A 22477-nucleotide genomic window follows, 5' to 3' on the forward strand; every position below is an offset into this window, starting at 1 on the left:
TCACCAACACCCTTTCATGTTTCTTTATTAATTTTTAATCCAACTTCTTGCGCTCTGTCATTCAAATTTATAATTACTTTCTGCATTTCTTTTCCATTTTCTGCTGTCAATATTATATCATCAGCACAAATCATAACAACAGGATATATCAATCCCACTTCCTCTACATATTCACTTTTTTCCATTTCTTCATTTATTCCTTTTATTACTATTACATTATTTATAACTATCACAAACAAAATACTATTCACTGGACACCTTTGTTTTTTACTGCTATTATTCTCTATTTCTTCACTTATCCAACCGTTTACTAAAACCCTGTTTTTAGTATTTTTATATGCTGATTCACATACTTTCTTTATGCCAAAATTATATTCTCCCTTTATTTGACATAGAATATCATGCTGCATTGAATCAAATGCTTTATTGATATTAGTTATTATTACTTTCACTTATTTTTTTTTTTCATTTTGTAATGTCATCAACTATTTCTCTAATTATCATTAATAGCTCTTTGCTTCCTTTTCCTTTAACAACAGAAATAGCTTTTTCCATTACAAAATTCAACTTATTTTCTACTATTTTTGGAATATTTTCATAAATAATTTGCAGTCACGATTATTCATCATTACGTCTCCAATTTTTGATTTCATTCTTTTCGCCTTTCTTCCACATAAACATCATAGCACCTCTACATATTTCTTCATAACTAATACCATTATTTAACCATTCGTTAAATATCCTTATCAAAATTTCTTTTTGCCATTGCATTAAATCCAAATACATTAAATATCCTATATCAACTGGTCCAGCTGATAAACTCACATTTACTTTTGTCGTTACCTTTTCTAATTGTTATTATAATGTGTTGTTTTTTTCATTTTTTTATTAATTTCTTCTGTAAACTGCTTTATCCTGCACTGCTCTTTCCTTTTTATTGCCTTCTTTTTTACCATCTTTTTTACATACCTCACTACTATATTGATTTTGTTTGTTCGCTTTCAATTTTTCATTTCTTTCATTATGCCACTGTCTTCCTTTACTCTTTTACTTAAATATGACAACACTCCTTCCTGTTTCCCTTGTGTGTGTGTGTGTTTGTGTGTGTGTGTGTGTGTGTGTGTGTGTGTGTGTGTGTGTGTGAGTGTGTGTGTGTGTGTGTGTGTGTGTATATATATATATTTTTTTTTTTTTGCTTGCTTGGATTTCTCTATATCTGTCTCCATCCAGGTCCCCAGTAAGACTCCCAACTGGTACAGCTGTAAGGTTAGGTCCTCAGCTGAGTGTCCAAGCCAAGTCCTCCAACACCCTCTCTGTAAACCCAGTGCTTTGGGTCTCTGACCCAAGTAGCTGACACCCACACACTGAGAGATTTGATTTTTCATACACACACACACACACACACACACACACACACACATACACTTAGGAAAGACTGGCAGAGATTTACCTGCTGTGCCTCCTTCTGTCCAGAGTGTAAGGTAGTTACCACTGCCACCAGACACTCCACAATATGCTACTCTAAGGCTCTTAACAAAGGGTGTCCAATTGTACTGTGTAATATTAATACTAATACAAATGGTGATAGCGGACCAAGACAGCTAGGCCTTCAGGACTCACCCACACAGTGTCACCAAATGAATATAACCACTCTCAAAGGTTAATTACTTTTTACAAGGACCAGCCTCAATAAAAGTTTTAAATATATTTAATAATAATAAAAGAGCACAAAAATATTGAATATATATTCACAGTACAATACAGAGTTCAAATCACAGGAAATATTGAAAAGAACATTGATGGACAGACTCAAACAAATAAAGAAAACAATATCTAAACTAAGCTTCACTATATTCCTGACTGAATCTAGAAGAATTACTATTCCCTAATAACTTATTTATAGTGCAAGTCAAAGTGAAATATGTGAGCAGTCTTTCTAGTCATGTTCCCCAAAACAGAATACTCCCTCCTCAGAATTACTCCCTGTAAAATATAATATCCAAGATGGCTTGCAGAATGACCTCATCTGGTCACCTGACTCTAGGTTCTCATACTATTCCCCTTTGAAGCTGAGACAGGAATTCAATATAGATGGTTACAATACACATCTAAATGTTTATGGCAGTGCCTGGGGCTTCCCCTCTTCTTACTGAACTAATGAACACATGCTTCTTCCAGACCTACCATCTCCAATCCTATTCAGGACTGTCGGGTGCCATTTTAATGGTTTAACAGCTTATTTACATTTCCCTTCTTTTCTTTAAATTAAACTAGCTGGTTAACCTTTGATGTCCCAGTATTCTCTATTAAAACATATACATTTAATTCAGTTACAATAATAAAAGTACATTTATTTTCATTCCAGCAGGGTGCACTATTGATATATTTTAACACAAGCAAACTTCACAAGTACATTTTCAGCATGAGCATGTGTACAAATCAATTTGATATACAAATGACATATAATTGTTTATAAATTTCTAGCTAGGTGTGTTGGCACAAGTCATACATCCGCTGCCTTACTTCTCCTGACATGGCTGCCTGTACCTCTGTCATCACCCCCCCCCCCTTTAAAGACTCTAGCTAGTTTTTCAAGTGACCCTTGAGAAATGTGACTTGAGAGATATAAGTCTATCTGGGAATATGTTATCCCATTCCCTGTCTTGGGAATCCATCTGCATTGGCATTGCTGACCTCACTATGGTGTTGTACTGTCATGTCATATGCCTGCAATCCTAAGCTCCACCTTAATAACTTGGCATTTTGCTGGCTGGCTCTATGTAACTATGTTAAAGGATTGTGGTCTATAACTACAGTGAATTTCTTTCCATACAGATAAGGCTGAAGTTTCTGCAGTGCCCACACTATGGCTTGACATTCCTTTTCTACAGCTGCACAATATTCCTCCCTGGGTTGGAGTCTATGGCTGAGATATACCACTGGGTGCTCCTCTCCCTCTGGGGAAACCTGGCTAAGTACAGCCCTCACCCCAAGTTTGAAGCATCCACCTGCACAACAAATTATCTGCTGTAATCTGGACTGGCTAACACAAGGGGTCCTCCCAAAGCTCCTTTGAATGTCTGGAATGCCTGCTCACATGCTGGGTTCCATGCTACCTTATCTGACCTGTTTTTCTTTGTCAGGTCTGTGAGGGGAGCAGTTATTGTTCTATAATTGGGAACAAACTTTTTATAGTATCCTGCTGTCCCTAAGACTGCCCTCACCTGCTTTTTGGTAACAGGAACAGGCCATGCCTGAATGGCTTACACTTTGTAGGTTCTGGCATGATCTTACACTCCCCACCCTATGTCCCAGGTTAAGACACCTCTGCCATACCCACCTTATACTTACTTACTAGGCTTAATGGTCAACTCTGTCCTTTGCAGTCTGCCCAGCACCTCCCTGACATGCTGAAGGTACTCTTGCCAGGAATGGCTGTAGATGGCAATATCATCCAGGTAAGCAAGGACATAATCTCCTGCTTCTGCTAGAATATGATCTACCAGCCTCTGGAAAGTCTCTGGGGCATGATTCATGCCACAGGGTATCTTTGTGAAATCATACAAGCTGAAAGGAGTCACAAAGACTGGGTTCCAATTATGTGATCAAAGTTTTGAAACTTCGAACACGACAATATCGAACTTGTCTGTGCGAAGTTTCAAAACTTCAAACACGGTAAAAAAATAAAAGATACAACAGTAAATTAACTGCACCCCTCACATCCCCCGCTCTTTAAATATACCAACTCTGAGATCACACTACAGTGCAGTAAAGGGAAATATAGTGTGGTCTCGGAGTCGGTCTATTTAAAGAGCGAGGGATATGGGGGGGTGCAGCCCCCCCACATGGGGGTTTAAGGGGGGTTTGACCCCATGCTTGCAACAGTTGTTTACTGTTGCATCTTTTATTTTTTTTGTGTGTGTGTTTGAATTTCAGCAAGTTCAACTATATGGTTTCGACCATATAGGGTTCGAACTTCAATAACGTAATAGGAACCCACAAAGACTAACCTCTCTCTAGAGATGGGAGTCAAGAGCCACCTGCCTTTCGTCAGATCAGTAGTGGTCAGATACTTAGCTCCACCCAGCTTCTCTAAGGCTTCATCTGTCCTAGGCATGGGGTAGGCATAGGACTCTGTATGACTATTTAGTCTTCTGTAGTCCACACAGAACCTGGTGCTGCCATCCTTCTTTGATACCAGCATCACTGGTGAGGCCCAGGAACTGCTGGACTCCTGGATTACTCCCAGTTCCAACATCTCCTGTATCTTCTCCCTCAGAGTCTGACTGACTCAGGCACCCTGTAAGGGCCCTGCTTGATAGGTCTTTGGGGACCTGTATCCACATGGTGCTGATGCACCCTGGTCTTCCAGTGAACATGTTCCCAAACTCCTGTAACATTGCTCAGATTTCTCAAACCTGGGCAGCTGCTGGGAGATTGCTACCCCTTCCACGGAGGTGTCAGTCCAAGCCTCACTGAGGAAATCAGTCACCATATCATCCTCAGACTCCTCATACCATCCACTGCAAATACTCAGCACAAGGGCCTCCCTGCCATGGTAAGGCTTCATAATGTTAACATGGTACAATCTGTGCCCCTGCCTCCTGCCTAGCACATGTAGTTAACATCAATGCCCTTCCTTACCACTTTGAAGGATCCCTCCCAAGCTACCTGCAGCTTATTGTGTCTGATAGGAATGAGAATCATCACCTGCTGTCTCACAGCATACTCTCTGGCTCGAGCATTCCTATTATACCAGACCTTTTTCTGATGTTGTGCTCCTGCTAGTTTCTCCTGGGCCAAGCCCATGAGTTCCCTAAGCTTTGTCTTGAGGTTTAGGGCATGTGCCATAACAGACACCTTGTGGGATTCACACTCACTCTCCCACTCATCACAATTCAAATCTAGAGGTCCCCAAACCCAATGCCCATACAGCAACTCAAAGGATGAAATACCTATGGATTCCTGCAGTAGCTCTCTGTAAACAAACAGCAGATGGGGTAAATATTTGCACCACTCTCTCTTAAGCTTGTCTAAGCCCATAGCCCACTGACAAGCCAGCAGGTCTGACATGATATTGGCACCTCTGTCAATCAGTATTTCTCTTGGGAAACTTACCCTGCTGAAATCTCTAGCAAAGCATTTGCCACCTTCTCTGTCTCAATTTAGGGCAGAGACACTGCCTCAGGGTATCTAGTAGTATAATTTACTACCACTAGGATATACTTCTTCCCTGTGGAAGACTGGGTATTCAGAGGTCTCACAGTAGCCATAGCTACTCTCTGAAATAACTCCTGAATCACAGGCAAATGCATCAAAGGAACTTTGACCTTGTCTCCTACCTTGCCTACCTTTTGGCATTGCTCACGGGTCCTGTAGCACCTGGTTACATCCCTGGTAATCCCAGGCCAATAAAAGTTCTGCATAGTATGTCTTGGTGTGCTTTATGCAGATATGCAAAAGGAATGTCATGGGCTATGACTAGAAGTGCCAGAGAGCAGGCTCTAGACACTACGAACTGCTTTGTTACCTCACCTTCTAGCCCTCCCCAGGGGTCTACTCTTTATAAAGTAATCCTTTGTTCCAATATACCAACTCCCCTTTCCTTGAGAGTCAGACACCTCCCTAGCTACCTCCCTCAAGCTTTGTAATGTAGGGTCTGAGAACTGAGTCTGTCTCAGCTCTATCTTTGTGACTTTTCCCAGTTCCCCTTCCACAGGAAGTGTGGTGTCTTCTGACAGTCAGCATAGGTACTACCATTCACCACTGCCCTTGCAGTCACTCTGTCCTAGGGAACATCAGTACCTACCAGCAGCTGTGGCTCATCTTCAAGCTCACTGATACAGGGTAGCTCCCTTCCTGAAATAGCCACATCACCAATCCTGTCTTCTGGGGTGCCATTTGTCTGGGTCTCACCCCGACTACTAGACCCATATGCCCATCTCTAAGCCTGACTGTGTGTCACTGCACGTACACAAGGCTGCATTATCAAAATCATTCCCTATCAAGACATTTGCAGGGATATCCTCAAACACACCTACTTGTTTGCTTCCTTTTCCACCCTCCCAGTCAAGGTGAACCCTGGCCAAAGGCATTTGGAATGGGATCCCTCCTAAAGTTCTGACTGGAGTGAACTGCCCAAGCAAGTACTGCTCTTCTTTATCCACTGCAGGCTTCACCATGCTTATATCGAAGGCTGTCTCTCTCTCTCTTGGCAGTGGCCTGTTTTCCATCCACCAAGATAGGAAACAAACTCTGGTGGCAGTTTGATACCTCTGCTGTTTCCAGACAACTTGCCACTTGCATTCTGTTATCCCCGCTTGCTGGCTCCCCTCATACATAATTCAGTTACAATAATACATGTACATTTCTTTTCATTCCAGCAGGGTGCACTGTTGATATATTTTAACACAAGCAAACCTCACAAATACATTTACAGGACAAGCATCTGTACAAATCAGTTTGATGTACAAATGACATGTAATTATTTACAAAGTTCCAGCTAGCTGTGTTGGCACAAGTCATACACTACCTCCACAAATCGCTTCTTTTCTAAAATATTTCCTTTCATTCCTGTCAAGACTATATAAAGCAGCTTTTTGCATCTCTCTCTATATTCATTTTTTTGTTTCAATCTTTTATTTTTCTCATATTAAATAAATTCTTTTACATTTTTCTTTAAAAGTTATCCACCATTCTGGCCAATTTTTATAGAAAATTCTCAATGTTGAATGATCTTTCCACAACTTTGTTATAACTTCTCAGTCTTTTTCATTCCACTCCTTTTCATTAATCCTTTTACTTCCTTTCCCTATTTTTATGTGTTCCTTATTTTCATCTATTTCAATCCATATAGCCATAGAATCAGAAAACAAATCCACTACTTCTATGTCACTATTCTCATAGTTTTTGATAGCAAAAATAACCTCTTTCTGTTTTTAATTTTTCTTTTTGATTTGCACTTTTATTCAAATTCCATGACACTAAATTTCCACATTTTATTATTTATTCCATTATTTTCTTATCAGATTTATTTTTATTTATATTTATGTCTTACATCAAAATTAAAGTCCCCTGTTATTATTGTATCCATGTTTACTATAACATAGTCTAGTATTTTTGAAATAATGTTTCCCTTTATTTGTATATCACATATGAGTATATTGCTATTAATCTATACACTTTCCCTTCCCACCTAAAATTCACTACCATTAATTTGCCTAGTTTAACTAAAATGTAATCCAAAATGGATATTCCCTTCCTAAGTAACATAGCAATCCCTGAACATGTATCATTACCCAAATTCTGTATTATACTCCCTATCCATAATGTTTGTCCGTTCTCTCTCTTCTTTATTTAAAAACCTATTATCCTCTAGTACTATTAAATCTTCCTTACACTTATTACACAATTCTAACTCACCTATTCTCCTTGTTATATTTTTTATACTTGTAGTCCTTCTCTCTAATTTGCAAATAATTGGTTATTTATCCACTCCCTTTAATTTTTACTTTCATTCTTACATCCTGGAATTTTCTTTTTCTGTCATTAACCTTTTTCCCAATTTAACTTTTCTTTTTAAACATCTTCCAATTTATTTCTTCTCCATCACTAACTTCTGTCCCACTTTCCCTTTCCCATCCCCCTTTTTGCATATTATTAATTTTTCTTTCGTTTGTATCATTATTCTTGTGAGCCCTCCTATTGTAATTGTTTTTTCCCATTTACATCACATTCTGGTCTTTCCTCTCTCACAATCCAGTCATACATGTCTTGTTTGCTTCCATTTATAACTCTTTTTTTTTCATAGTTTTTAGCCTCATGACTAGTTTCCCCACAGTACCAAGACCCTGTCCAAAGTCCTCTGTTATCAATAACTTTAGAAATGCTCTTTACTTCATTACAAACATTCTTTAACAAACACTTTTTAACAGTCTCCCTTTCAGTTTCACTCCAAAATTGAATGTTAACTTTTTTGTGTGTTTCCTGAAAAACAGTCTTAACAACATATTTATTACATGTATATATTTCTTTTTTTTTTTCTTTTCATATTTCTTCAAAAAACTTTCTACTGATTCCACAGTCTCAAAGAAAATGTCACAATAATTCTCTTTTTTAATAAAAATGAAAGCTCTTACCTTTTAGGTTCATATAGGTTAGTACTAAGCTAACTGCCCTTGTGGGCCATTTTAAGCCTAGCCAATTACCCAGTTTGGGAATCAAAACCTACATACTCTGTCTCTAAGATAAACACCTTAACCATTATGCCAACTGAAATGCTTTCCTAAAGGCACAACAATCTTGTTCCATACATTATACCTGTCCATTTTGGATTCTTCCTTACTTTGAATTCTCACCACATACTTTTTTTTTTCTGCTTCTTCTATATTCTTCCTCTCCCTTCTAACTTCCTTTTGTTCTCTGACTACTTCTGCAAAAGAGCTTTTCTTTATTTTCTGTCCTTCTTCCTGATGTATTTTCTCCATCATTTCACCACATGATGTTTCCTTCCCTGTATCTTGCTCACTTTGTTCTATTAAGTCTTTCAATGTATCATCCCACAAATCTTCAGAATATAAGGTTGTAATTATAACTCCTTTGTCTCATACTTTCTCTTTCATTTTGTCAAACAGCTTCCATTGGAACAAATCTTCTCTATCCTCTACATGATCCCCTTCTTTCTTCTGTACAGTCCTCGCCTCCTTTATATCAGCAAATAACTCCATGGAGACAGCATTCACCTCTACTCCATTTCGCTTAGTCGCCATGTTGGCGTACGTTTCTCATGGCTGCCATTGTACTAGGAATGGTACAGATGCTCATACTCGTCAGTTGCATGCACTATGTGTCATAGTGAGTAGGGAAATGTCCCCTAATAGTATAAATACTACATGAAAAGAGACTGCTAGCCTACTAGGACTAACCCATTAACAAAGGCTAAATAAATATTTTTTTTATGCTGAAATGTTTAGCTTTTTTCCTTACAGAAGAATGATAACTTAGCAAAGTTTTATAGACCATTTTTTAGTCTCTACGTCTACTCCACTTGTACACTCTTACAAATAGGAAACTAACCTGTTTACCACAATTCTCATGTTTTCTTGTAAACTTGTTTCCAGTGTTCCTACTATCAATCAGAGTTAGGTTGACTCTTAGTTAATAATGGTTGTTGGATGCATCAGTAGTATACAGAGTTGTTTAAACTGACCTACATTAAATTTTTTTACTTATAAGCTTGAAATGTTGCCAGGTCCTGAAGAACCTGATTAGTCAACAGAAATCACCACTTACCAATTGGAATATTACTGTGCATTAAGACAAAGTTAAGGAAGGGTGAAATCACAAAGCTAGACCTTAACTTTTAATTATGTTATACATTATAGGATGTGTATAGCGATGTTGTTTCCAAAAGTTTAGTTAGACATTCCTAGCCATTACTGATGACCCCTGTTTCAGAACACTTACTTGTAATAATTCCTCATTTTATATTCACTATTACCGATCCATGACCCCACCTAGCCACTGGGGATGCACAAGCCAGTGCATTTCTTTGTGCCGGTCCCAAGCCCGGATAAATGGGGAGGGTTGTGTCAGAAAGGGCATCCGGCATAAAACTTCGCCAAATCATTTCATGCAGTCACCAGTAAATATTTCCATACCGGATCAGTTGAGGCCCGGGTTAACAATGACCACCACCAGTACTGTTAGCCAACAGGGTGTTGGTGGAAATTGGGCTACTGTTGGCCGAAGGAGGAGGAGAAGAGGTGGAAGGCATGGCCGAAGGCAGGAAGAGTGGGGAAAGGCTAGGACTGTGGTAGTGAGGGTCGGAACTTTGAATGTTGGCAGTATGACTGGTATAGGGAGAGAGCTAGCTGATATGATGGACAGAAGGAAGGTTGGTATATCATGTGTGCAAGAGACCAGATGGAAGGGGAGTAAGGCTAGGTGTATCGGAGGTGGGTTCAAATTATTTTATCATGGTGTGGATGGGAGGAGAAATGGCATAGGAGTTATTCTGAAGGAACAGTATGCGAAGAGTGTTTTGGAGGTGAAAAGAGTGTCAGATAGTGAGATGTTTATGAAGCTGGAAGTTGATGGTGTAATGATGAATGTTCTTAGTGCATATGCTCCACAAGTTGGGTGTGCAATGGATGAGAAAGAAAAATTTTGGAGTGATTGGATGAAGTGGTGATGACTGTACCCAGGGGTGAGAGAGTGGTGATTGGAGAAGATTTCAATGGGCATGTTGGTGAAGGGGAACAGAAGAGATGAGGAAGTGATGGATAGGTATGGTGTTAAACAAAGGAATGCAGAAGGTCAGATGGTAGTGGATTTTGCGAAAAGGATGGACATGGCTGTGGTGAATACGTATTTTAACAAGAGGGAGGAGCATAGGGTGACATACAAGTGTGGAGGAAGATCCACACAGGTGGATTATATCTTATGTAGGAGGGCCAGTTTGAAGGAGATTGGAGACTGTAAAGTGGTGACCAGAGAAAGTGTAGTTAGGCAGCATAGGATGGTGGTTTGTAGGATGAAGTTGGTGATCAAGAAGAGGAGGAGTGTGAGAGCAGCACCAAGGATCAAATAGTGGAAATTGAAAAAGGGTAATTGTGAGGTGGAGTTTAGGGATGAGTTAAGACAGGCACTGGGTGGCAGTGAAGAGTTACCAAATAGCTGGGTAACTACAGCAGAGCTAGTAAGGGAGACAACTAGAAAGGTGCTTGGTATCACATCGGGACAGAGGAAGGATGACAAGGAGACATGGTGGTGGAATGAGGAAGTACAGAAGAGTATACAGGCAAAGAGGTTGGCAAAAAAGGAGTGGGATTGTCAGAGAGATGAAGAAAGTAGAAAGGAGTATAAGGAGATGAGGTGCATGACAAAGAGAGAAGTGGTGAAGGCTAAGGATAAGGCATATGAAGCATAGTATGAAAGGTTGGATACTAAGGAGTGACAAAATGACTGTACCGATTGGCTAGACAGAGGGACCGAGCTAGGAAAGATGTGCATCAGGTAAAGGTGATAAAGGATAATGAGAGAAACATACTCACAAGTGAGGAGAGTGGGTTGAGGAGATGGAAAGAGTACTTTGAGGGGTTGATGAATGAAGAGAATGAGAGGGAGAGAAGGTTGGATGATGTAGGGATAGTTAATCATGAAGTACAATGGATTAGCAAGGAGGAAGTAAGGATAGCTATGAAGAGAATGAAGAATGGAAAGGCTGTTGGCCCAGATGACATACCTGTGGAAGCATGGAGGTGTTTAGGTGAAATGGCAGTGGAGTTTTTAACCAGATTGTTTAATGCAATCTTAGAAAGTGAGAGGATGCCTGAGGAATGGAGAAAAAGTGTTTTGGTACCGATTTTTAAGAATAAGGGTGATGTGCAGAGCTGTAGTAACTACACAGGGATTAAATTGATCAGTCACAGCATGAAGTTATTGGAAAGAGTAGTGGAAGCTAGGTTAAGAAGGGACGTGATGATTAGTGAACAGCAGTATGGTTTCATGCTGGGAAAGAGCACTACAGATGAGATGTTTGCTCTGAGAGTGTTGATGGAGAAGTACAGGGAATGTCAGAAGGAGTTGCATTGTGTTTTTGTAGACTTAGAGAAAGCATATGACAGGTTGCCTAGAGAGGAGTTGTGGTATTGTATGAGGAAGTCAGGAGTGTCAGAGAAGTATGCAAGAGTGGTACAGGATATGTACGAGGGTAGTGTGACAGCGGTGAGGTCTGCGGTGGGAGTGATGGATGTGTTTAAGGTGGAGGTGGGGTTACATCAAGGATCATCTCTGAGCCCTTTCTTATTTGCAGTGGTGATGGACAGGTTGACAGACGAGATCAGACAGGAGTCCCCATGGACTATGATGTTTGCAGATGACATTGTGATCTATAGTGAGAGTAGGGAACAGATGGAGGAGACCCTGGAGAGATGGAGATATGCTCTAGAGAGAAGAGGAATGAAGGTCAGCAGGACTAAGACAGAATATATATGTGTGAATGAGAGGGAGGATAGAAGAATGGTGAGGATGCAAGGAGTAGAGGTGGCGAAGGTGGATGAGTTTAAATACTTGGGGTCAATAGTTCAGAGTAATGGTGAGTGTGGAAGAGAGGTGAAGAAGAGAGTACAGGCAGGATGGAGTGGGTGGAGAAGAGTGTCAGGAGTGATTTGTGACAGACAAGTACCTGTAAGAGTGAAAGGGAAGGTCTACAAGAGGGTAGTGAGACCAGCTATGTTATATGGGTTGGAGACAGTGGCATTGACAAAAGGCAGGAGTTTGAGCTGGATGTGGCAGAGTTAAAGATGTTAAGATTTGCACTGGGTGTGACGAGGGTGGGCAGGATTAGGAATAAGTATATTAGAGGGTCAGCCCAGGTTGGAAGGTTTGGAGACAAAGCCAGAGAGGCAAGATTACGTTGGTTTGGACATGTGCTGAGGAGGGATGCTGAGTATATTGGGAAAAAGATGCTAAGGTTGAAGCTACCAGGTAACAGGAAAAGAGGAAGGCCTAAGATAAGGTTTATGGATGTGGTGAGAGAGGACATGCAGGTGGTTAGTGTGACAGAGCAAGATGCAGAGGACAGGAAGAAATGGAAACAGGTGATCCACTGTGGTGACCCCTAACGGGAACAGCCGAAAGAAGATGACAATTACCTATTCATAACCCAGAATAGTTATAGCTGCTTGTCCATCATGAGCTTAAATGATAACTACAAAATAATGAAGAAATTCATAAGAAGCGCATATGATTGATGTTTATGACCCTTGCTGACTACATTGAGAAATACAGTGGTACCATGTGTGACATCCCCTGTCTGGGCCAGGAATCAAGGATGCTCAGTCCTCACCACTGACACCGGTGAGGGATGTTCACTTGGAACAAAATTAGATGCACTTAGTATTTCCAGATGCAGCTCTCTGCACCAAGCATAGTTTCCCTTAAGAGCACACAGAGAACACTCACAGTCTTGGGGCTGGGATTCCCTCTCTCTCTCTCCAGGCCCCAAATAGGACTCCTCATTGACACAGCTGTAGAACTGAGTCCTCAGTAGAGTGTTCCAAGCCAAGTATTCCACAACCCTCTCTATGAAACCAGTGCTCTGTGTCCCTGCTCCAAGTAGCTGACACACAAACTCTTTGAGATTTGATTTTCACAGACACACACCCTCACCTGAGAAAGGCTGGCATTGATTTGCCAGCTATGTCCAGACTATAAGTTAGTTCCACCACCACCAGAACACACCAAAGCCAGCTACTCTAAGGGTCTTACAAGGGTACCCAATTATACTGAGTAAAATTAATACTAATACAAATAGTAGTGTTTGACCAGTACAACAAGGCTTTCAGGACTGTTCACAGTGTCACCAAATAAATATAACTACTCTCAAAGGTTAAAATATTCTCTAAAAGACCAGCCACAATGAAAATTTTAAATATATTTGACGATAAATAATAAAAGAACATGAAAATACTAAATATCTATTAAATACCAGGGTTTCAATCACACAAAATATTAAAAATAACATAGATGGATAGATTCACACAGATACAGAAAAACAGTACTTAACTAATGTCACTATATTTTCCTAACTGAGCTAAAGAATTAATATTTAGTGGATACATGGTAAAGCAAGGCAAGATGAAGTGGGTGAGTGATCCTTCTTTGTCAGGTTTCAAAAAAACAGACTGCTGAGAGCTGAGTAACATCTCTCACTAATATCTAAATATAATTTTGTCATTTCAGTGCTAGCTATAGAATGACATCACATTTGGTCATCTGACTCTAGTTTTTACAGTACCCCCTTTAATAGAAACTGAACCAGATTCTAGCACTTGTGTCATAATTCACACACATAGAGCTTTGCTAAGATTTGTTATAGCAACTGGAAGCTATAAAACCATTTCAAAAACTTCCAGCCTTCCAGGGTAGCAATTAGTTCACCCTAAGGACAATATAGTAGGATTTCTAGTCCTGGTTTTCATAGACATTTTTTCTCTGGCTGCAATCAGAACTGTAAGATATCTTTATGGCCTTAACCAGGTATTCTAATTTCAGACTATTTTTCAAAATTAGCTGGACTCAGATTAACCTTTCCTCATCCAGTATCATCTGTCACAATATATTAATTTCAACTGTTACAATTCTGTCCAGCAGGACCCACTGTTGGTACATTTTTTAACACACGCAACTTTACAAATACATTTTTAACACAAGCACCTGTATAAATCAGTTTGATATACAAATGACATATAATTCTTTACAAAACTCCAGTTAGCTATGCTTTCATATGTTACACATCCACTGCCCTACTTCTCCTGGCATAGCTGGCAATACCTCGTATCATCACATCATGTGACAATGGTTTTAGTTCAGCCAGTCTAAATTATTTCAGTGGAACATGTACATTCTGCTAGATGTGTTTTGTAAGACTAGGGTTTGTAAGATTATTTTCATCTTTATCTTTATTGGTTTCACGTTATAAATTGTACCATGATGGGTAAACCTTGTCTCAGTGCATGTGATCCTAGTATTCCTCTGTGCGTCTTGCCCACTCCCTTCTATTACCATGACTTTCTGGCTTCTGCAACATGACTTGTAAATGATAGATTTCTTGTGGAAGTAAGTTTGACTCTGTTGTTATGCTTTTAAAATTACATTCTAAGAATTTCTGATACTTAGTAGTTTTGTTTTACATCTAGCCAATGATGACTATCTTTTGGCAGTTTGTATATGCTTCACATATTGTTTTGCATTACTGTGATATGCTTTTGTAATGCAAACAATAGTCAAGGCAAATTTTGCTACAGAAATGTTGCTGTTGGGTGCCACTGTAGTTATATATATATTAGCAAGTTATACAATGTCGTTTTTGTATGAAACAATCTTTAGGTAAACAGTTATATATTAGTAATACTATTTACTGAAGTTTATTTCTTATTGTTTAGGTCCATAGCATTTTGTGAAGCTTTGGTTCACTCTCTCTTCTTTTTTTCATCTAATTATTTTTTCTTCTTCTATTCTTGTATACTAGCTTACTTTACAGTAATTTCTTCTATCTCATGTACATATCTAAAGCTCTCAGCTATACATTTTTCTAGTACAAATAGCTCAGATTAGCCTGAAATATATTTTTATACCACATTGTGCTATTTCGTTAATGACAAGCAGACTGGAAAAAAATTATCACATTACACAATCATCCTGTTCTGCAGAGTCAAATCTTGTAATCCACTTAACTCTTAAGTACCCTGTAGGGAGAGTTACAACTTTAAAAAGAAAAGTAATAGTTGAAGAAATTCAGATATTTGGAAGTATTTTAGTCTGTTTTTTTTTTTTTTTTTAACTTATAACGTCCACTGCATGCATTCATCCAGTTACATGTCGTATAGTCAAGGAAGTTAGTTTTCATTCAGCATGTGTGTGTGTCACTGTGTTCATGTGTATGTGACACACACACATGCTGAATTTCTTGTGTACTTTTCATTTCACCTTGTCAAGCAATCTCCATTGTGCTACTTTCAGTTGAATCCTCCATGAAAATTGTTGGACTCAAGTTTACTTTGCTGCCTGTACCCCCTACCTGAAGTACTAACAAATCTGCATCCTCAAAAAGTATGAGATTCACTAAATCATACCTCTCAACTGTACAGATTTTTGTCTCATACTTTTGGTCTGTTTTTCATAAAATTGTAGTTTTCTGGCAAATTAGTGGCAAATCATTAAAGACTGAATTTAGAAAATAATGACAGGCATTTGTGATGTTCTTCATTCCACATTGCTGCAGTCCTAACAATTGGGTAGTCTGCTGTCCCAGTCGGCCCGAATACCAAAGTATATGGCTGACGTCGGTCAAGGCGCATTAGTCTGACGTCAGGACGTCAGGGTACTACGCGCATGACCGACGCCATATCCTCAGTCTTTTTTGCCGCATGGTCCGATGCAGAAGCAGTTTTGCAAGTGCAGGTTGGCGTTCTGAAATTTTCTGAAGTCGGAGTTTCAGACCGAATCAAAGTTGGCTGGTACCCGCTGGGGAATATTTTGGTTTTTCTTGCCTCAGTATTTAACCGGATGTCAGAAAAAGTGAATAACTGTATTTCTTGTGGGAAACAGATACCTCATAGGGATTACCATACCTTGTGTATACCTTGTTTAGGGCCTGAGCACGACGTTGTTGGATGCCGCTCTTGTGCTAGATTTAACAAACGCACTATTAAGAGAAGGTTAGACTGTGCCAGGTTAGTTTTGGGAAGCGTTGTAATTATAAAATGCCGCCGGATGCTCCGGCGCCTTCGGCCCAAAAAGCGCAAGGACAAAGCAGCAAAGCCTAGATTGGAAAAACCGACAGACACGGACGCCGGTTCATTAGAAGGCTCAGTGGAGCCGGAGGTTCTGCCAGGAGTTTCTATGGAGTCTCAGGGAGAGACTTTACTGTTACAGGATGTGTCCTCTCAGGAGGTAGGCCAGGCTGAAGGGGCTTCTCAGGTGGCTGTTCTTCCCTCTCTTCCTAAGGTGGTTAGAGCCTCCCTTCTGTTTCCAAGGCTTCTTTGAGAGGCAGGCCAGGTTTAACTTCAGTGGGGGTTTCTCCTAGCTCTTCAGGATCTTTGCCTAAGAAACATATGCTTAAAATGGCAGAGGATTTGATTACTATGATTAGAGGTTCTATGCCCCCTCCTGATAAGAGGCCTAGGGTGGAACCTGAGTTTGAGAGTTTTGAGCAGTGTTCGGAGGCTTCTGAGTCTTCGGTTGAAGACTTGCAGGAGTATCCTCCTTATTCTGATTCTGATGTGGATGATTCTACTCCTTCAGCTTCTCCTCCTGAGGATTTTTCATTTTCAGAGACTCTTCATTCCATGAGGGAGCATTTTAAATGGGAAGGTCAAGATTTCTCTGATTCCAGGAAGAGGCTTAGGGAATTCTTGTTTTTACCCCAGCATAGGCCTTTAGCTATACCTCCTGTTCTGAATGTGGTGGAAGATGTTTTTGCAGAGGCTTCCCTGAACCCTGATTCTTTGCCTCCTGCCCCAGTTAAACCAGATAGGTACTATAGGGTGCCTGAAGCTCATAAGTATCTTTTAAGAGTCCTAGGGCAGACCCGAAACTGTCTCTCAGGGGCCTAAAGGTGTTAAGGCTTCTGTTGTTAAAAATCCTGTTCCTCCTGATAAAGAGGCAAGGGCTTTGGATAGATGGGGAAAGAAAGTGTATACTTCTTCCACTTTAGCCATGAGGGCGTTGAATTGCCAGTTTCACATGTTAAAATATCAAAATTATCTCCTTTCACAATTGAAGTCTAAGGTGGATGCTCTGGCGGAAGGTATTGAGTGTAAAGAGTTGCAGGATTTGGTTCATGTGTCTGAACAGGTGGGTAAGCATTCCTTGCAATGTGGTTTTGATGCTGTGCAGGCCTCCTCGAGGGTGGCTGCCACTGGTTCTGTTCTTCGTAGGCATGCCTGGTTGAGGGATCAGAATTTAGCTGAGCATGTTAAGACAAGGATTTTGGATGCTCCATTACAGTCTGACGTGTTGTTTGGTTCGCCTGTGGAAGCAGTTTTAAAGAAAATGGAGGACAAGGCTAAGTCTATGCAAACTGTTAAATATTTTTTGCAGGTGCAGCCTCCGAAGTTTAGTAGAAATTGGCCTACTAAGGGATGGACATATCCTGCTTATGATTCCCAGTCTAGGGGTAGGTCTAGACGTGGTAGGGGCAGAGCTCAAGGTTCTTTTAGGCCTAGAACAGGGAGTTCACCTGCTCAGACTTCTGGTGAGGGCAGGGGTCAGTCCTTTCGTAAACAGACCCAATGACCTGCCTTTTCAGCTGCCAGTACATTCTCGCCTGGCAGCACCTTTGGGAGGAAGGCTGGCTCTTTTCAAAGAAAATTGGGATTTAATTACCCAAGACAGATGGGTTTGGATATCATTCACCACGGTTACAGGTTTTATTTCCATACCTTGCCTCCTTTCAAAGGCATGCCAGACATTCCTCCTCTACAAAGAAAAGAGGCTCACAAGCAAATTTCTCTGTTACTCCAAATAGGGGCCATTCAGCCAGTTCCTGTGCCAGAAAGGGGCCTAGGATTTTATTCTCGCCTGTTCCTAGTACCAAAGAAGGGGAACACGTGGAGACCAATTTTGGATTTATCTATCCTCAACACTTATCTGGACATTCCCAAGTTCAAAATGTTGACGTTACAACAGCTTTTACCTCTGCTGGGCAAAGATCACTGGATGGTAACTTTAGATCTCAAGGAGGCTTACCTTCATGTGCCTATCAGACTAAGTTGCAGGAAGTATCTGCGTTTCGAGCTGGAAATTCCCATTATCAGTTCTCTGCATTGCCCTTTGGCTTATCTACTGCCCAGAGTATTCACAAAGGTTCTGGCTCCAGTGATAGCTTACTTCAGGCTAAAAAGGAATACAAATCTATCCTTACTTGGACGACTGCCTGATTCTGGCTCAAGAAAAGGAAGACCTTTTACAGCATTTGGAATATGTGATAGCAGTGCTAAGATGCCTAGGGTATTCTGTGAACAAAATAAAGTCCAGTCTAGTACCCTCTCAAGACATGTGCTTTCTGGGTGTGAGACTGAATACAGCAGCCCAGATGGCCTTTTAACCCCGGACAAACAAAAGAATCTTTCCATTTACTTCCATCAACTATCTCTTCAGTCCGGGCTGACTGCAAGGACAGTCCTTCAAGCCTTAGGGTTCATGGCATCTTGTATTCTTGGTGCTTCCCAATGCCAAACTGCATATGAGGAAGCTGCAATGGTATCTCAAAAATGTATGGACACAGCACTGCCAGGATTTGGACACTGTCATTCAAATAATACCTTGCATTCAACAGGAATTTTTGTGGTGGGCTCAGGAATGTCACCTAAACAAGGGACTCTCTGTGACCCGCCAGAGGCGAGTCAGATTCTAACGACAGATGCCTCAGACATTGCTTGGGGAGCTCATCTAAATGGAAAGTGGATACAAGACAAGTGGCCTGCCAGACTACAGCATCTACATATCAACATGAAGGAGATGTTAGCAGTCCAGTTTGCATTAATGGCTTTCAAGGAGTTACTTCTTCCAGGGCAGGTGTTGATTCTAACAGACAACACAACTGTCATGTGGTACATCAACAAACAAGGGGAACACATTCTTACCCGTTATGCAGGCAAGCAATGATTTTATGGGAGACTGCGCTCAGCTTGCAACTAACTCTTCAGGCAAGGTTTCTGCCGGGAGCACAGAACTCCTTAGCAGATGTGTTAAGCAGACAAATCATGGATCCCCACGAGTGGAAACTGGATCTTCATGTATTTCGAAATTGACAGTGTCATGGGGAACTCCAGACATAGATCTGTTCGCTTCTCCACTAAACCACCAGCTGCCAAAGTTTTGCACAAAGAGGTTTCATCACACAGCTTGGAAAGTGGATGCTCTTTCTTTCAGTTGGAAAAATCTTCATGTGTATGCCTTTCCACCTCTGCCTCTTCTCCCAAAGGTGCTCCTAAAGGTCAGACCAGACAAGCCAAGGATGATTTTAATAGCTCCAGATTGGCATCGGCAACACTGGTACCCATTACTGAGGAGTCTGGTAAGGAAGCCTCCATGGCCTTTACCTTTGATTCCACACCTGTTGTCTCAGAGGGACGGTCACCTGCTCAATGTCAAGCTTCACTCTCTTCATCTAACAGCCTGGCATATTCTGTTTTGAAACACAGCAGGTCTCAACTTCCTCAACAAGTTTTAAATGTGGTTATGGAAGCCAGAAGACCTAGTACAAGGAAAGTGTACGCAGAAAAATGGAAGAGATTTTTATTTTGGAGTGCAGCAAAGAATTTGGAGATTTCTGAGCCTAATTTGAGTGTGGCTCTTCAATATCTTACTGAGTTATTGGACAAAGGTTTGTCTTTCTCTTCCATTAAGATTCATGCTGCAGCAATTTCAGCTCACTATGATTGTGACCCACCATTGTTTTCGTGATCCTTTGTTCAAGCAAGCTCTGAGAGGGGCAAAGAATATAAGAGCGCCACGTAGAGCTCCTACTCCTGCTTGGGATCTCAATTTTGTGTTGGAGAAACTTACTCTACAACCTTTGAGCCCGCGGCTACTGCTGAATTGAAATACTTGTCATGGAAGACTGCTTTTTGTTGGCCATTACTTCTGCAAGAAGGGTTTCTGAATTGCAGGCCCTTATGGCGGTAGAGCCTTTTTGATTTTCCATAAGGATAGGTATCATTACGTACTAATCCTTCTTTTATGCCTAAGGTGGTTTCTAGTGTGGCTTTAAACCAAACTATTCATTTGCCTACTTTCTATGCAGATCCCCAAAATAAGGGGGAAAAGATTTTCCACTTTAGATGTACACAGGCAGTTGCGTTATTATTTAAGCAGGACTAAGGATTTTAGGCAGTCTCAGCAGTTGTTTGTTTCTTTTGCTTTGAGTTCTCAGGGCAAGCCTGTGTCAAAACAAACTATTTCTAAGTGGATTGGGTTTTGCATTGCATTTTGTTATTCCCATCATGGCAAGTGAGATTCCAGCTGGGATTAGGCCTCATTCCACTAGGGCTACTGCCACTTCAACAGCATTTCTAAGGGGTGGCAACTAAGGATATTTTGGAGGCAGCTACTTGGAGTTCAGTGCATACTTTCTCTAAGCATTACCACCTTCCTCTCTACTCTAAATCTAGGGCTGGTTTTGCCACAGCTATTTTGCAAGGCATGTTGACAGCTCCTGCTTCTTTATGATTTGCCAGCCTCCCTTACCTCTGCTTTGGGATTCTACCCAATTGTTAGGACTGCAGCAATGTGGAATGAAGAACATAGTACAGTTTTGTACCTACCATAAATGTAGATGTTCGAGGATCCACATTGCTGCAGTCCAATTTACCCTCCCTCCTTCCCCTCTGTGTTTAGGGGTGGTTGTGTGGGTGAGGTTATACTCTTGTAATTTTGTATATATTGTACATATTTTTGGTGCAGGAGTGTTTGGTGTTTTTGGTTTTGGCCTTGTCTTTTTAGGGTCTTCTGACATCTGGGGCAAGAAAAGACTTGAGGTTATGACGTCGGTCATGCGCATTAGTACCCTGACGTCCTGACGTCAGACTAATGCGCCTTGACCGACGTCAGCCATATACTTTGGTATTCGGGCCAACTGGGACAGCGGACTACCCAATTGTTAGGACTGCAGCAATGTGGATCCTCTAACATCTACATTTATGGTAGGTACAAAACTGTACTTTTCGGACTTTATATCCTTCAAAAGATTCATGTTAATGCAACACCTGTTATTCTGTCAACTTTCTAGGTTTGTAAGAGCAATATTTAAAAATTATCCCTATTTCTGGGCCTTTTTCCCACTTTTATTTATGGCTTTGTTCATAGGTTCAAGGGTGTTTACTAGATTAATGACCACAAGGGCCATTTTAAGCCTAGCCATGCATCCCAAATCTCTGATTCGTTCTGATACCCTTGATAAGTGTAAGCATGGGCCTGAGAGATGAACCATTTACAGGTTACCGCTGTCCATTAGAGACATAGATGCCAAACCAAGGATGAATTTCCAGTTTGCACTTGCATTGGATTAGGGAGGAACTCTGCTTAACATGGATGGGGAGCCTGTTCCATATATATGGTAGTCTCCGGGATACATAGCTATCTCTCCAGTAGGTCCTATTTATATCACAGGCAAGATTTAAGTCTTTAGGTATTTCTGGTATTGTTTGTTTTGTGGATATGCAGGAGGTCCATCAGTGTGGGGTCCGACAATACCCTATATGCCAGGCATAGATCTCCCCTCAAAAGCCTGTAGGAGACAGAATACAGGGATAGGGCCTTCAGGTGGTCTGCATAGGATATATTACTTATGCCCTGTATTCATTTAGTGAGGAACCTCTGTGGATGTTCCAGTTGTTGGATATGCCTGGTTAGGTACATACCAAAGGGGGCATTGTACTCAATGATAGGGCTGATGAATGCCGAATATAGTGGAACAATGATTCCTTGAACTTAGATGCCATACCTTTGTTTATAAGTTGTGTAACATAGAATGATTTCCTCACCACTGTAGACACATGATGATCAAAGGCTAGATTACTATCTATGTATGTCCCTAAGTCCCAGACTACTGGGTCAACTCTGAGGGGTGTGTTGTCAATATGATAGTTACCAGGGTTGGATGACTTCCCAAAGGATGCTATTATGCATTTCTTGGCATTTAGTTTTAGTCCATGACTCTGACACCAGTTGTTTGTCTGTGTCAGCCCCTCCTGGAAAACATTTGTGTCAGTGTGAGATTCAATGACAGCTCCTAATTTGCAGTCATCTGCAAATTTAGCCAGCCAGAGACCACTGACATTGGCCTTGACGTCTGAGAAGTAAATCCCAAAATGGTGCGGTCCAAGGACTCTTTGTAGAGGTGGAATCTCCATTTCTAACTTCCTGGGTCCTGCCTGTGAGCCAGTTAACTATCCACTGGGAAAGTACC

This window comes from Protopterus annectens, chromosome 14.part0 (assembly GCF_019279795.1).
Source record: "Protopterus annectens isolate FY-2018-M chromosome 14.part0, PAN1.0, whole genome shotgun sequence".
In the NCBI taxonomy this organism is placed as follows: Eukaryota; Metazoa; Chordata; order Ceratodontiformes; family Protopteridae; genus Protopterus; species Protopterus annectens.